The sequence below is a fragment of the Drosophila suzukii genome, chromosome 3 (assembly GCF_043229965.1).
Source record: "Drosophila suzukii chromosome 3, CBGP_Dsuzu_IsoJpt1.0, whole genome shotgun sequence".
Taxonomy (NCBI): domain Eukaryota; kingdom Metazoa; phylum Arthropoda; class Insecta; order Diptera; family Drosophilidae; genus Drosophila; species Drosophila suzukii.
The window spans coordinates 52,756,472-52,774,521 of NC_092082.1; positions in this window are offsets into that span (position 1 = coordinate 52,756,472).

Here is an 18,050-nt window from a genome sequence, read left to right on the forward strand (position 1 = left end):
ACCAATGACCACTACCCCTCGTAGTATCAGCAGGCTCGTGCTCAGTTGCTTGTTTCCGAAAGCGATTTCCACCTCCAGCTGTTCATCGATTCCGCCACATCTTCCGTCTGCCAACTTAACTTGCCGTCGTATCCTTGTAATCTTCCCGAGGGCAGCCAGGTTGTCCGCCAGTTCTTTGCTTATAAAGCTTGTTGTTGCCCCGGTGTCGATTGTGGCCTTGTGCGTGCCCCCACCAATCGTCACCGCTGCGGACAACTGCTGCTCCTCCTCGATCAGCTTTCCCGTTAGTTTGGAGAGGTAGCATCTTGCGACCCCCGCTCGCCTCTCTTTGGCTAAGATCGCTTGACATTTCCCGTCTGCTGGCAGCATTTGACGCTCCTCACGACTACTCTCCCGCACACAGCAGAACAACAGGCGTTGGTGTCGACATCCCTGCGCCCAGTGTCCGCTGCACTTTCGGCAGGCCTCCTGGGGGTCTGTGATGTGTGTCGTTTCACGAGGCCTTTGTGTTGTACTTGGTGGCCTTCACACAGTGTTTGTTGGCTGCATCTGTTGCTGTTGTGGTTGTGTCCATTGGCCTCCGCGTGGTGCTCCTGTTGCCTGCTGCCGTGGGACTCGGTTAGGTGGCGACCATTGGTCGTTATCCCGTGTCTCCTGGGTCCCTGTCTCTTCGCATCTTCCGCATGTTACCTGCGTTGGTGATGCCGACTTGGTCTTCGAGAATTTGTTTTCTTGCGTCTTACGCTTTGTACGTCCTTATGAAGATCCTTACACTTGGGGTGCAGCTTTCCTTGATGATCCTTAGGGTCTCTTTCGCAGAATAATTAAGTGGCCTCGCCATCGTCTGCATGTCGATCATGTAGTCTTTGAACGACCGCCAGCCTGTTAAAGAAGTCTCTCGGCAGAAAGTATGCGTGGAAGCTATCTATGAACTCCGCCCAGGTTTTCCATTGTTTGTTGTTGGCGATGAACCACTTCAAAGCCCTTCCCTTAAGCGATTCCGGCAGCGCTTGAGGAATCATGTCTAAGTCCAAGCCGTATGTGTTGGCGGACCATTCCACCAGCTCCAGGAACTCGAACGGTCTTTTAGCCCCGTTGAACCAGAATGACCATTCGCGGACCTGTTTAGCGACCCTTGCATAGTCTGACTGATTGGGTCTCGAGATCAGCGCTGTTATTTTCCTGCCTCCGCTTGACGCTCTCCTGTGTGCCTCTTTTTGTAAGTGGTCAACGCTCAGGCTTGCCACTAGGTTGTCCCGTTCGGCGTTCGTTAACGTGATGCTTGGGCCGGCTTCGTCGCGGTATGTAGCTTCCAGCTCGGCCCAGATGTCGACGCGTTGTGGGTCATTATCCGTTTCTGAGTAATACGCTGTAACGAAGTGATTTTGTTGTCTGCTCGCTACGAGACTCGTGCTGCTAGCTCAGAAGATTATGTGTTCGACCCACAAAATTTATATGACGTGACTGCCCCGTAGATCAGTGAGAAAACAGAGGGTTCGAATGGTAACAGTGGGACTTATTGTCTTGGTATTGGTACAGCGGGTGTGTTGTTATCGGTATCTATTCCGCCGGCTGCTAGTGCTCCGCGTCCTGGCTCCTGTGTCTCGGGACGCTCGCAGTGGCCGCCTCTGCTCGCTTACCGACGCGCTGCCTCGGGGTCGCATGTCGCGCCTTTGACTCGCACAGAGTTCGGCCTTGTGGGCTTAGGGAAGCGTCACCGTTCTCAAACTAGGGCGAATAAGACTTGCTCTCCAGGCCAACGCCTTTCGAGGCAATACGTGTCCCTTGCTCTGTCCCGGACGGTCCCGCTAGGTTCTTTCTCAGCAACTTGAAATCTCCCGCGCCGATATTTCCCATGTTTCCACTGGGACATCGATACTCATGGGCTATCGATCCCCAGATCGCTGCTCATTGCTGCGTCCTTCTCCTTTCCACGGTTCCTCCGTCTGGTCACACTGACCGTGCGTGATCGATGTTTCATCTACTATCGATACCGACGGTTCGGCGTTGCCACCTGCTCGTTGCGATATTTCCACCTTTTGCCGATATTTCCAGTTTGCGTGTGCCCATCGATCGCACTATCGTCCAGTGCCAATCGATCGCCTATCGAGGCGCCCCCTCCCCTGGCTCATGGTGATTTTGCAACTTTCGATCTGCCCGCAAAACTTCTGGCTGATCTGTCTTTTCCATTTTATTTTCTCAGCTCCTTCCAGTCCATGCCGTTCGTTGTCCTTAACCCCAAGTACAATGGCCCCAGCGGCTTTGAATAGCGTTTGGCCATCGTTTGCAGCAGGGCTTTTCTGCCCGTGGTAAGTTGCACTTTTGGCATTTACTTCTCTTCGATCGACGCTCGTCAGTTACCATGAATGCGCCTCTTGTGCCGTCGTACGCACTCCATGTCTAACAATACCAAATATCCGGACTGACCACGCTCATACCCCTTGAGAACATTTTGAGATCGGAATTCTTCACTGCAGTAAAAACATGTCATCGAATTCGTCTCACGGTTATGGGTAAGCATATGCCGTTTGAGGCTGGAATTGCTACCACCATTGCCATTAAACCACTTTTTTTTGCCGTCAGCTCTTCGCTGGTGTTACTTGCAAGACCAGGGTTTTGCCGACCCTCGTTGCGTAGCCGCTATGGTGTAAGAATATTGTGAATCTTCTGATTTTCCTTGCAGGTATTGGGGCTGCACTTCGGGCAGTATGGTTCGTAACTCACTGATTTTTTTTGAAGTTAACTGTTGGTGCTGTGCGTGTTTCTATCTTTTGGAACCAGCTGGCTAGATCTGATTCTACACCTCGGGTAACAACTAAACGAGCTCGTCCGGCGCATTCCGTATAGAATCTCCGGATGCTACGGTGTGTGTCTGGACTGCGCGACTTGGGTTGCTTGTCTGCCACTGGCTCGCGCTCGACGCTAAAACCTGTTGTCTTGCGGGTGGATCCCTTATCGTTACTCGTGTCTTTGTGTAGTCCTCGTAAGTGTCCCTTCCGCTGGCGTAATCGCGGATGACTCTGGCAAATGCCCGACGCTGAATCCTGTGGCCTTGCGGTCGGGATCACCATCCATCCTTATCCACGTCCTTGTGACCTATCCTTGTGATTGTCCTTTCTGCGTGGCGTGTGGATGACTCTCGCTTAGGCCTGACGCATAATCCTGTGGCCTCGCAGTCTATATCAATGTGAAGTTCTTATTCATGTCCTTGTGACCTATCCTTATGATTGACCTTTTTGCGTGGCGTGTGGATGACTCTCGCTTAGGTCTGACGCATAATCCTGCGGGCTCGCAGTCTGGATCAATGTGAAATCCTTATCCATGTCCTTGTGACCTTTTGTTAGTCATCTGATTAGTATGCCGTCTGCTCGTTTTTTTGTTGCTTGAGCTCGCCAATGTAAACGGTCCGTTCTTTCTTTGAATGTGTGTGGCGTATTTTGCAGATCACAGGAGAAACGAAATCTACAACCTGGTAAGGGCCATCGTACCTCGGGGCTAGTTTCGCAGCGAATCCTTCAGCCGCTTTGGACAGGTGATGTTCCCTGGACCACACTATGTCGCCCACCGCTGGTGACCACTGTCTCCTTCTCAGGTTATAGTGTCCGGCTTGGTCCTGGGATGACTTTTCCATATTTCGCCGTACGATCTCGAATACCTCCCTCAGTTTGTTGGCGTTTTCCTCAGGGGTCTCCATAGCTCGTCCAGTGCCTAGGGTTTCCTTATCATATAGTCATGGTCTTGACTGTTCTGATTGCTCGTTCGGTCGGATTCTCTTGTGGTGTGTATGGTGCGGTGAACTGTTGTCTGATACCCAACTTTTGAAGATCTGCACTCCGTTGTCCGTTATGACCACCTTCGGGACCCGGTACCTTGCGATTATGCGCTCCCTAAACGCCTTCTTAAGCGACTCGGCTGTCGCACTGCGCAGGGGCACCAGTTTTGTTCATTTCGAAAATCTGTCTATCATAACTAGCAGCATTTGGTTCCCGTGCTTAGATTTTGGTAGGGGTCCAGCGAAGTCTGCGCATACCGTGGCCCATGGCACTTGGTCAACACCTTCCCGGCCGCCTGCATCTGATTGGTCTTAAGCCGCATGCAAGTCTCGCCACTTCAGGGCCATGTGGTCGGTTACTACCTTAAAGTGGCACTCCTTCTCCGTTGTTGAATAGTTGTTTTCCCCCCCGTTCAGTGTTCGGCTCGAATAGGAGATAACTCTTTCGCTCTTTTCGGTGTCCTGGGTCAGTATTGCTCCGATGCCGTAGTCGCTGGAGTCTGTTTCCAAGATGAAAGTTCTACTGAAGTCCGGGCATGCTAGCACCGGATCTGCCACGAGTCTTGCCTTTACTTCCTCAAACGCCACCTGGTGCTCTGGTGTCCACTCCCACTTACTGCCTTTGCGCAGCAGGTCATTCAGGGGTTTGACGATTCTGGAAAAGTCTGATACAAGCCGGCGGTACCACGACGCTACTCCTAGATATTGCCGGAGCTCCTTGACGATCGAGGGCGGTTGCAGCTCAGCGATGGCGGCTACTTTTTCTGGATCTGTTCCTATTCCCTCGCTGGTCACTCGATGTCCGAGGTACGGCAGTTCCTTCTTAAAGAATTGGCATTTTTCTGGATTCAGCCTCAGGTTCGCTTCCCTTAGACTCCGAAACACTTCTCTGAGGTTTCTCTTGTGTTCCTCTAGCGTGCGACCGATCACTATAATGGCATCCTGGTATGCGAATGCGTGAGTTTACATCTCCGTGCCAATTACTTGGTCCAACACTCGTGTGAACGTTGCCGACGCCGAGTACTGTGAACGCCGTTTATTTCTTGGACGTTGATGCACTATGGTCAGTACAAACAAGTGACCCTACGATACCAAGCAATGCTTGTTACGGGCGGAGCCCTTCACCGTTTTGGGCGAGTAAACAAAATCGCGGACAAAGAAAAATGTACAATAGACAATTAAAACAAGGAAGAACGCTATAGTCGAGTACCTCGACTATCAGATACCCATTACTCAGCTAATGGACCAAAGGGAAATTTAGATATGCAAACAGCAAAGCGAGATTGAAATGCGCCACCTACCGGCGGTAGACAGATTTAAGCGTTATGGGCGTTAGAGTGGGCGTGTCATTTTTTTTTGGACCAATCGATAGGTATTGACGAGACCAATACATTTCAGTTAAAATTTTTAATCTAGCATGAAAATTGTGGGTGCCACAGGCTTGGGCGGTTTGTGGACGTTTGAGTGGGTGTGGCAAACTTTTTTTTTGGATTAATCGATAAGTATTGAAAAAACCAATAAATTTCAGTTAAAATTTATTATCTAGCATGAAAATTGTTGGCGCCACAGGCTTGTGCGGTTTGTGGGCGTTAGAGTGGGCGTGGCAAACTTTTTTTGAGTCAAGCGATAGGTATTGACGAGAACAATACATTTCAGTTAAAATTTGTATTCTAGCATCATAACTGTAGGTGCCACAGTTTTGGGCGGTTTGTGGGCGTTACAATGGGCGTGGCACTCTGCTGAAACAAACTTGCGCTGCGCAGGAATCTGCATGCCTAATCCCAGTATTGAAGCTTGTATAGTTTCCGAGATCTCAGCGTTCATACGGACAGACGTCTGTCCAGACGGACATGGCTAGATCGACTCGGCTAGTGATCCTGATCATGAAAATATATAATTTATTGGGTCGGAAACGCTTCCTTCTGCCTGTGACATACTTTCCGACGAATCTAGTATACCCTTGTACTCTTCGAGTAACGGGTATAATTACAGGTCAAAAGCAGGTAAAACTAATTAGTTACAAGTGATTAAAAGATAGGAAGTGAGTCGGTAGTATATATTAGATGATATAGTCTATTATAATCATTGCAAAGTACTCTAAATGGTTCATCCATTGCATAATTAGAGATACAGTGATTTAATACTAAAGGAATATAGTTTCTAGTAAATCTATTTGGCACATTAAAATGCAGGCGACCCAGTAACTCGGGACTTTCTACATGGTAGTATTAGGCTTGTATCCCAGTTAAGTCTCCGTTAGGCAAATATTAAGACGTTTTTTTGCATATACTCAATCCGGTCTATATGCACCCCATATTGGGGATACCAAACAGGAGGAGTAAACAAGGTCTTTGTGACATAGGGATCATCGAATTCTTTCGACCACCTTTTGATAAATGCAAGCACGCCCCTGGCTTTATTTACCATAGTAGTAATGTGATCAGAAAATTTAAGTTTAGGATCCATATAGACTCCAAGCTCGTCAGCATGCTTAATCCTATATAACGCACAACCTCTCAAAGTATACGTTGAGTAGTGGGGGCTGACACGAAAAAAGGTCATTAGTTTACACTTAGAACCATTTAAATTCAATTCATTATCCATGCACCATGTTTGAAATGCATTTAGATCCGATTGTAAAGCTAAGCTTTGTGCGGGGTCGTTATATTGCAGGCACAACTTAACGTCATCTGCGTACATAAGAACCCGTGACTTCGTTACCTAAGCACACATTCAGGGACTCCGTCAGGACCCGGAGAATAGACTGGTTTGACTCTTTGCAAATCTAAAAGAAGTGAGCTTTTACTTATAACAGGACAAAAAATAAAGTTTGATTTGGGAATTTCAAATGGGTAAGACTGATCTGGAGGACTTGATGTTGAATAGGTGGTTTGAAAAAACTGTGCAAAAAGATCGGCTATGGCCTGATCAGTGTTAGCAGCCGAATTTTCAAATTTAAGTGATGATTGTTAACTTGAAGATTTATGCTTTGTGCTAACAAAATTATAAAGCTGTTTTGGATCCAGTGTAAGCTGGGGGATGCAACGACCTAAATAGTTATTATAACACTGGGCGTTAAGCACGGTAAAATCAGACCGAGCACTTAAGTATCAGGAAAAGGCAGCTTGTGAACCGGAAGCTCTAAGCGTTTTGTAGAGTCTAGAATTTACATTTTTAAGTCGTGCCAGCTCTTTGTTAAACCACGGAGGTTGGTTTGAAATTTTATGATAATACGTAGAAACGCATGTATCAAAAACTTCGTTTAATGCATTATAATATATATTAATATTATTATATTGGACCAATCCGAGCAAGCTATAAGGCTATTAATGAGTGCAAAGTTCGCTCTACGAAAGCAGGGAATGCGTTTAGCTGACTTTTCAGATAGTTAATATTCTTTTGTACCCGTTTCAATAGTCAGCTCTAGCGTTGGGTGATTTGGGTCTTCTGGTAAAGTAATTGCAGAGGTTCTAGCTATGCAGACACAATCTGGACTGGAAACAAAGCATAGATCCAGTAATTGTCCTAATAAATTGAAAACATGATTTACTTGAGACAATGAAATATCAAGCAAACCGTCAAGAAAACCATGCTGCGTTGAAAATAACAATTAATTTGAGGTTTCGACGGTGGACCATGTCGCCCTAGGTATATTAAAGTCACCTAAAACTTTTAACTGATCCCTATCATCAGTTTACTTGAAATAAACTGGAAAGCGGACAGTTGATTCGCATTTATTGGGAATTCAGATAACGGCGGAATATATGAACATGTTATGTATATAGAAATACCCGGAAGGGATATATACACAGAAATTCAATGTCATTTACTTCGTCTAACGTTATTACTTCAAACGTTAATTCTGAGTCAACTGCAGTTAAAACTTCTGCTCCCCGTCGGGACGGACGATCAATCCTGTAAGTTGTGTACTTACTTGGAAAAACTTCGGAACTTAGAATTTTCGGTTTTAACCAGGTTTCTGTAAAAACAATGGCATGGGAAGACAAGTAAAAACAAGGAAGAACGCTATAGTCGAGTACCTCGACTATCAGATACCCGTTACTCAGCTAAAGGGACCAAAGGGAAATGAAGATATTCAAGCAGCAAATCGAGATTTAAATACGCGACCTACCGGCGGTAGACAGATTTAAGCGATATGGGCGTTAGAGTGGGCGTGGCAAAATTTTTTTTGGATCAATCGATAGGTATTGACGAGACCAATACATGGCAATTTTTTTCGGGTCACTCGATAGGTAATGATGAGAAGAATACACCTATGTTAAAATTTTTATTTTAGCATCAAAACTGTAGAAGCCACAGTTTTGGGCGGTTTGTGGGCGTAAGAGTGGGCGTGGCACATTGCTGAAACAAACTTGCGCTGCGTAAGAAGCTCAGGAATCTGCACGCCAAATCTCAATAGCCTTGCTCCCATAGTTTCCGAGATCTCAGCGTTCATCCGGACGGACAGACAGACGGACAGACGGACATGGCTAGATCGACTCGGCTAGTGATCCTGATCAAGAATATATATACTTTATGGGGTCGAAAACGCTTTCTTCTGCCTGTTACATACTTTCCGACGAATCTAGTATACCCTTTTACTCTACGAGTAACGGGTATAACTATCAGTATACAATTTGGTCTACTTACTTTGTAAACCTCTTGTATTCTGATAGGAAAGCTGAAGAAAAAAATCTAGTTTTTTGAGATAGATGAGGATGTAGATGTGGATGGCTCTTTAAAGGGATTTCCAACTTCCTTTGAACGAATTTTCTTTTTTTAGCTTCGTACTCTTTAACAAAAATGCCAATAGGCCAAAAATTGGCTGAGCACATAGTTGCAAAATGAGCACAGGGAACACCGATCTTAAATGATGACGTCTAGCATATGGAAAATTAAATCGTTCAACCTTTAGATCATCAATCTGAACTTTTTTACGGATATAGGCCGTAATGTCCAGGGATAAAAGGTTAGGATTCAGCCGAGGAACAAAAATTTGTTTCCGCTGCGGTACACAGGTATCGCGCATGTGACAGGTTTTTTTTATATGATGGACGTTGATGCACTACGAGCAGTACAAGCAAGTGGCCCAACGACACCAAGCACGTGCTTGTTACGCGCGGGGCCCTTTTATAAATTTGGGCAAAAAATACGATATCGCGAGGAAGATACAAAAAACAAATAGAGACGGGACACAAATGAAAATAAAAGAAGCATCTAAGAATGAAGCAAATGAGTTAAAATATTAGTTTTTAATACCGGGATAGAAGTTGAAGTGCAAATTAAATGATAAAGGTTGTTATAATTATTACATAGAACGCGAAAGGGCTCGTGCAGACAAAAATTAGATGTACATCGTGGCAAATTTAGGGGATAATAATTTCGTGTTAGTCTAACAGGAACATTGAAAGTTAGGCGGTTTACAAGTTCTACAGAATCAATATTACCTCTTATAAGATTTTGCATAAAAATAGTACCAAGCATTGTTCTACGATTTGCAAGGGTAGGTAAAGAAGAAATTTTTGTTGTACCGACTCAATACGGTCAATATGCACTTGATATTGTGGACTCCAAACCGAAGAACAATATTCCAAAATAGGACGGACAAGGGCGGTAAATAATAATTTGGTTGTATAAGGGTCATCAAATTCTTTTTACCAACGCTTTATAAACCCAAGAACACTCATGGCCTTGCTGACAGTGGACATTATGTGGCAGTCAAATTTAAGTTTTGGGTCCAGAAGAACGCCTAAGTCATTAACTGAATATATACGGTCGAGTGGCGTATTTTGAAGAGAGTAACTAACAAAAGTAGGAGTACCCCTATGAAAAGTCATAACGTTGCATTTAAGGCAGTTCAAATTTAAAAGGTTATACTCACACCATCCCTGAAAACAATCATTATCTGACTGTAAGTTGAAACCCGACGCTATATCATTATGTGATAAACAAAGCTTAACATCATCAGCATACATTAGTACACGAGAGTGTGTTATGATAGAGGGAAGATCGTTAATAAACAAAGTAAACAGCAAAGGGCCCAAATGACTACCCTGAGGCACTCCAGATGTCACATAGATTAGTTTTGAGGCAGCGTTCTTGAATATAACCCTCTGAGTCCTACCATTCAAATAACTTGAAATCCAAGTTAATAGATTACATGGAAACCCAAGCTGATTTAATTTGAATAAGAGAAGAGAGTGGTTGACAGAGTCAAAGGCCTTACTAAAATCTGTGTATATAACGTCAGTGTGCATTTTATTCTTAAATCCATTTATTACAATAGATGACAATTCCAGAAGGTTGGTGGTGGTCGATCTTCGCTTAACAAAACCATGCTGACACGGTGATATTAGCGAGGAACATAAATGTTGCAAATGGGAAGTAATAATACGTTCAAATGCTTTAGGAATTGCCGACAATTAAGAAATACCTCTGTAATTCTGGGCATCCGCCTTCGCACCCTTTTTATGAAGTGGGATGATAAAAGAGTCCTTCCAGATGGTAGAAAAAACTGACGATGAAATAGACAACTTAAAAAGTTTAAGAATCGGTTTACATATGGTTGACGCACAAAACTTAAGCACACACCCGGGAGAATAAGTTGGCGTTGTTTTTTCTAAGTCTCTTACGAGAGAAATTTCCGTAATTTCAGGGGTAAAGATACAATTTGCCTTATTTAAGGGATTAGGGTAGTTAGAATTTGACCAAGCAGCCAAACTATAAGTAGTTTGGAAAAACTTGGCAAATAAATCAGCAATTTCAGAATCCGTCGATGCCTCCATTGAGTTAAAACGTACCGATGAAGGCAATGCTGACGACTTACGCTTGGCATTGACAAAGTTATAAAACTGCTTCGGATCATTTGAAAATTCAAATTTACATCGACTTAAATACATAGAATAGCAATGACTATTGAGAACATTAAAATCCGATCGAGCCACCACATATTTCGAAAAATCAGATGGCTTACCCGATTTCTTATACTTTTTATAAGTGTTTGTCTTAAGGTTTTTAAGTCTTTGAAGCGCATTGGTAAACCAAGGTGGCCTGTTTGTCTTTGAAGGAAACCTATCAGGAACGCATTCATTAAAAAAGGTATTTAACACTATATAGAAGTGTTCAGTGGCACTTTCAATATCCATACAATTGTACAATTCTGTCCAATTATATTGAGAAATCATGTCGTTAAGTTTTTTATAGTTCCATTTTCGGAAACATCTCACTTTAGTTTGAGAAACTAAAGGAGAGAGGGTATCAACGCATGGGAGGCAGATTGTCAATTCCATTGTTGGATGATATCGGTCTTCAGGTACAACAAGAGCGTCAATTCTAGATACCGTGACTTCAGACGGGTCTGAAACAAACACAAGATCTAGTTGTCTATTTAATGAATTCCGTATAAAGCTTACTTGCTGTAACGATAATTCTAGAAGACCATCTACAAAATCATGGGCGGATAGAGGTATAGCGACTAGTGAGTCAGTAGGAGGAGACCAAGAAATATCAGGGAGATTAAAGTCACCCAAAACAATCAAAAGGTCACTGTTAGAAAGAAGGGATAAAACAGATTTTATCGCAGACAGGTGGTGCTCATAAATTATTAAATCAGAGCCAGGTGGAATATAGGAACATGTAACAAATATTGAGAATGATTGCAAGGAAACTTTTACTCTAACAAATTCAATTTCATTAGGAGTATCAGAGTGAATTCTCTCGGATGTTAGGCTAGTGCTAACGGCAATCAGCACACCGCCTCCCCTACGTGATGAGCGATCGGTCCTATAGGCATTAAAATTGTTTGACAGAACTTCATTGTCAGATATCTCTGGTTTCAGCCAAGTTTCCGTAAAAGCCAAAATATCAGCAGTAAATGCAGAGGAGTCAGCATAAAGCTTGGGTAGCTTCATATTTAGTCCCCTAACATTTTGATAAGCCAAAAATAAACTTTTTAGTTTTTTGGCGCAGTGGAAGGTCTGTTATTTGTTCTCGGTTTATTGGGAAAAAATTCTTTTATTACTAAATCATCATTAAGCCAAAAGCTTTCAGAAAGTAGTACCTTAAACACACCAGGCGGAGCAGATATTTTAAACGACGATATACTACGAGCATATGAAAATCTAAATTGCTCAACTGAAATATTCTCGGATGGGAATTTTTCACGAATAAATTCCAAAACATCCTCAGATGTGGTATCTGGGGTGAATCTCGAAACAAATAATTGTTTTCTATGTGGAACAACTGATAATTTCTTACGCCCCCTAGCAGCAGATTGCACCTCACTAAGCTGAGAGCCAGAAACGGTAACTTCTGTACCTATAGGTACGGTCGGCACCGTAGCCGGCACTGATTTTTTTTTTACCACCCGACTTCGAGAAGCAGTGACTTCACCTAAAACAGCTGTATCCATAGGCGCAGTGGGTTCACTTACCACAGTGTCAACAGAGACTGCTGCAGCCACCAAGTTCGGATTTGGGGTGGATACCGTGACCGTATTAACTGCCGCTAAGCTGGTTTTTTTACGTTTAGGCGACTCAGTTAGTAATTTTTTATTATTAAATTGGGCACAAACGGAATTGAACCCCTCATTGAGCTGTTTAAAAGCACCAGAGAGATTCAAAAGGCTGTCTCGAGTCTGCTTCATAAAGCCGCTTATCTCAACAACCATTTCCTTGCAGGATCCACATGACCACATGAGTCCAGAATTCTGATCAATGAAGTCTTTGACTCTACCAGTAAATCCTGCGCATTTAACGTGCATTATCGACTCGCAGAGCCAGCAGAAAATAAAAGGGTCTTTAGTTGAAGACGAAAGAGTACAATTTTTCTTAGAGCAGACAAGAGCCATTTTAAGGAAATTAAATAAAATAAAATAATATATGAAAAATACCTCGAGTAAATTTGGCACTGGGATCAAATTCCAAAACCACAAAGGCACAAAACACGAAAAAAATAAGAGCGCGAGATCGCGTAATAATTTAAATGTAAGAGCACGAGACAAAAAATCTTCTATCGATTGAGCGTTGCTTGTGGGACACTGACAACTTTACGCAGGAACAGTTACAATGTAAAGCAAGCAAGAGAGAGAGAGAGAGAGAGAGACAAGAGAATAGCACGCCAAAAGTCTACCACAAATTTGGCAGGTTCAGAGAGAGTTTAAGTTACAGTTGTAATATAGAGCGGGAGAGAGAGTGAGAATCAAAGAGTCTTAGCAAGTTTAGAGAGTATAAGAATTACACTAACAAAGCTAGGAGATTAAACAAATCTAATATAAATGTTAAAATAACTATAATCACTGGGAGATCTAGTAAAAACACTAGACTAAGCTTTGTTAATAAACAAACACAAAACACTCGCAAAAAATCACAAGAATAGACAAAAATTCAGAGCACAAGAGTAAACACAACCGTTCACAAGCGACGCTAAATCGATCCATGATCCATTTGTACTACGGCATTTACGGTTGCACTACCAGTTTCAGTCGGTACTCCGGACGTTAAGTCAACATGCGGCGTTGGAATTATTAATTATTATTTACAACAGATTTTTCGGGCGTCTCATGCGACAAAATCTCGCGTCCCTTGCATTCGGAAACCGAATCTTTTTAGCTTTCGATCTCAGTACCATTTTTGCGGCGGCTGAGATCGACTGCTGTGCTGCAGACCCCGGATCGCCAGAGAGAGTTACACTAGCGGCTACCGTGTGTTGTCTATCGACTGCGATCTTTTTACGCTTAGGAGAATCGGGCTCAGATAGTGTTGGAAATAAAGGCCTTCTCCCGATTTCTTAATTAATTTAGTACACGATTTTAGTTTTTAGTTCAAAGTTTTTCTGTTTAATAGACGCTTCTTTTATAACACAACTTGTCCGTTCTAAGGCCAAAGTCAAAGAGAGAGAGTGACCAGCCCTTCCGTGTTGAACAATCTTTTGCGTATAGAAAAATACGAAGATTGTATTTTTTCCACACACCTCCTCAAAAGATATGTTGAACAATTTAAAATTAAATTAGTATTACAATAACAATCTTATTTGGACAGTTGAGTATTCTGGGAACAATAATAATGATCCATATTCATCTAGAAATAGTTTTGTTAAGATGAAATCAAACTAGTTCTAGGATTAAGGGAAACCCTAATCAAATCATTGGATAATAACAAAAAAAATTCAAATTTCATTTGACAAATTAAATGTTTCTTAGCTTCTAGCTAATAAATACACTAAAATTCATAATTTTAGTTAAATTAAATTATCAGTTCATCTTTTTCTTTAAGCTAAGTTCTAAATTAAATATCAGTTTCAATAGATTCCTTTTTTTTCTTTTGGTTTATAGTATATAGTATATAGTTTTAGTTCTTAAGACCCATCTCGTTTCTTAGTGTCAAGAATCTTGCAGCGGGCAACGGCTTCGTGAGGACATCAGCAACCTGGTGTTCTGTGGGAATATATTCTAAGATAATTAATTTATTTTCAATTTGCTCTCTTGAGAAATGGTACTTTATATCAATGTGTTTGGATCGTTTGTGGCATAGAGGATTATTAGCTATGCTTATGCAACCTTGGTTATCTTCTAATATTTTGATTGGTTTATTTAATTAAAATTTTATACTAGAGACTAACGATTTTAACCATAAAGCTTCCCTTACTGCTTCAAATAAAGCCATATATTCCGCTTCAGTCGAAGAAGCAGCCACTGAATTTTACTTCCTCGTATTCCAGCAGATCACATTAGAGTCAAACATTTTAAATATAAAACCTGTTCTACTCTTTCTATCAGATTCACTTCCTGCCCAGTCAGAGTCAACATACCCAATAATTGTGTCGTTAAAATTTTCATTTTTGATAAAAGTTAATTTCAGATCTACAGTACCCTTAAAATATCTCAAAACTCTTTTTAAAGTTTGCCATAATTCTGAATTGTTTTTGTTTGTATATCTACTAAGTATGATTATTGGTGTACTTAGATCGGGACGCGTACATAACATTAGACACATCAAACACCCAATCAGATTTCGGCACGGCGCATTACATTCTTCATCTGAGTCTAAAGCTTCATAATTTAGCTTAGTTGGAAGTGGTGTACTGACTGCATGACATTCGTCCATATTAACCTTTTTAAAATATTGTTAATGTATGCTGATTGACTAAGATATAAATAACCATCTTTTCTTTCTACTTTTATTTAAATGAAGTGTCTGATTTCACATAAACCTGTCATCCTGAATTTACTCATTAGGAATGTTTTAAGATTGTTCATTGTGTCAATGCTCTTTGTTGCAATTACAAGATCATCTACGTATAAAAGCACATAGATATTTTTTAAGATATCCCCATGGTCTAGTAAATAGATATATCTATCCACTGCCGAATTAATAAAACCGATGCTCTTTGGCTCTCGAGCCAACATCGTGCCGCTTGTTTTAACCCATAAATAGACTTGTTCAATTTACAGACTTTACCATCCTCATATGGCAAGCCCTCCGGAATCTTCATAAAGATTTCCTCTTTCAAAATACCATTTAGAAATGCCGTCTTAGCATCCATATGGTGAACTTTTAAATTGAATTGGTTTGCCATGGATAAAATGAATCGAAAACTAGATATTCTTGCAACTGGAGCAAAAGTCTCATCACAATCTAAAAGATACTCTTGAGTGAATCCCCGAGCTATTATTCTGTCCTTATATTTGATTTGCTTGCCATGCTCATTAGTTTTTATAGAAAACACCCACTTGCAATCAACAATATTTTTATGTAGAGGCTGATCAACTAAAGTCCAAGTTTTATTATAGAAATGCAAATCTAATTCTTCTTTTACGGCTTCTTCCCACTTAGTTCTGTCTGTTCTATTTTTAATATCATTGTAGTTATTTGAGATATCATCACAAAAGGCGTGAGCATTCATTAGGCAACTGTTTAAGAACCGATAAGACGTTTTTGGCCTGTCTTTTAATCTTTCACTTCTTCTGACTTCAATTTCATCTTCTTTTAATTGCATACTAGGCAATTCTTCACCAATGATTCAATCGGCATTTTCGCATGTTGTTGTCTCACTAGGCTGTTTATCTGATTCAAAAAGATCAGATTTTCCATCCGTAATCTCATTCGGGATATTCGACTTTATTTATTTCAGTCGACAATTGTAGGTTATTCATACTATCATTCTGAATAATTTCTACCAGTTCCATACTTTCATTCTGAAACTCTGAGTCATTTGCTACAGTCCTAGTATTCTCCATATTCATTTCATCAACAACTACGTCTCTAGCTACCAAAAACTTCTTTGAATTTATGTCCCACAACTTATAGCCATTCTGTTCATAGCCAACCAATATACACTTGAATGATTTGTCATCAAATTTTCTTTTCCGCATTTTATCATGCACATATACGGTTGAACCAAATATCTTTAAATATTTCAATTTAGGCTTTCTGTTGTGCCACATTTCAAATGGAGATTTCTTATCCTGAAACGCTCTACTTGGAGTTCTATTAACTAAATATGTTGCCGTTAAAACGGCTTCGCTCCAAAAACTTTTATTTAAATTAGATCCACTAATCATTTCTCTAGCCTTTTCAGTTATGAATCTGATCATACGTTCAGATACTCCATTTAATTGCGGTGTATGTGGAACCGTCAAATGGCAACTTATGCCATTTTCACTACAATAAGTCTTCATCTCATTTGACAAATACTCTCTGCCATTATCGATGTATAGATTCAAAACCTTTAAATTGAAATGAGCTTCACTCTTTGCGATGAAGTCCTTGAAGAAATTAAATACCTCAGATTTATAGGTCATCAAATAAGTTACACAGAAATGTGTATACTAATCGACAAAGATTACATAATAGTTTCTTCCATCAATACTAGAAGGAGTTATCGGACCACAAACATCTGAATGAATTATAAATAAAGGCCTCTTAATATATTCTTTAATCTTAATTTTCTCAAATGGAAGTCTAGCTTGCTTACCATTTATGCAAGCTTCGCAAAATTCATTATTAAATTTAATATCTTTTACAAGTTCTACATTTTCAAACATATTATTTGTCCTAATCTTTCATGCCACAAACTATAGTTTTGATTTTTATTTGGGTAAGTTGCATAATGGTTTGTTTTAAAATTCACGATCGATACATTGCTTTTACACGTACCTTCAAAAATACCTAGTCCATTTATGAAAATTCGTACTACCGTTGAATTGAATTCAACTGTTAAGCCTGCAGCCTGCATCTTCGGGACGGACAGTAAATTTTGTGGTACATCTTTGGAGATTAGGACATTTTCCAGTGTAATGCTCGTATTAAGATTGCTTCGGAGTTGGACTGTTCCCTTTGCAGAACATATATGTATGCACCTTGCTTTGCAATTGCAATCTCAATTGGCGTGTCCAGTGTAGAATAGGTTGAGAACAGATTTATATTGTTTATCATGTGGTCCGGAGCTCCCGAATCCAATATGAAAGATATATCACCGTCACCTGTATAGTTCCTGCCCTGCCTTAACATAAACGCAAATGATCTACCTGTTTCTACATTCGCAACTTGGGCATGTTTTTCTTTACCTTTATTTTCTAAGCCCCTTTTGAAAATAAAGCAATCTTTCTTAAAGTGACCCTTCTATCCACAATGATGACATTTCAAATTGGACTTAAAGTTCTTAGAGGGTTTTGCCTTAAACTTGGTTTTCAGATGCAATGCTTTTTGTTTGTTGTTATTTAGAGATGTAGATTGAAGATCTTTATTAGACGTGTCTAATTTCGTGGTCAAGTAAAAGGTTTTTTACTAAAGAAAGGGTAACATGTTCGGTAGATAAGGTTTCTATGGCGGTCATAACCCCATCATAAACCGAAGGTAGTGTCAGAAGAAGGTGAGCTACTTTGTCCACCTCCTCAATTTTCGCTCCCGATGCCATTAATTCGCAGACTAATTCATCAAATTTATTGAAATGAATAATGAGAGGTGTGTCGCCATTTAATTTGAATGTCAATAATTGCTTACGAACAGAAAGTTGCGTTGCCAAACTTTTTCGCTCATAGATCGAATCTAATTTTTCAAAAATCTCTTTTGAAGTCGAATTATTATCGGCAAAAGAATGAAAGGAGTCGCTTAGAAATTCTATTATAATGCTTTTTGCTGATCTTTCTGCCTTTGTCCATTTCTCATCTATTTCTTGGGGTTTTTCTTTTTCGATTACAAAAAAAACATAATTTTCAGCTAAAAGAGCCCTTCAGTTCTGCAGTAGGGACGCGGTGACATGGCTCAAGGCAAAAAGCTTT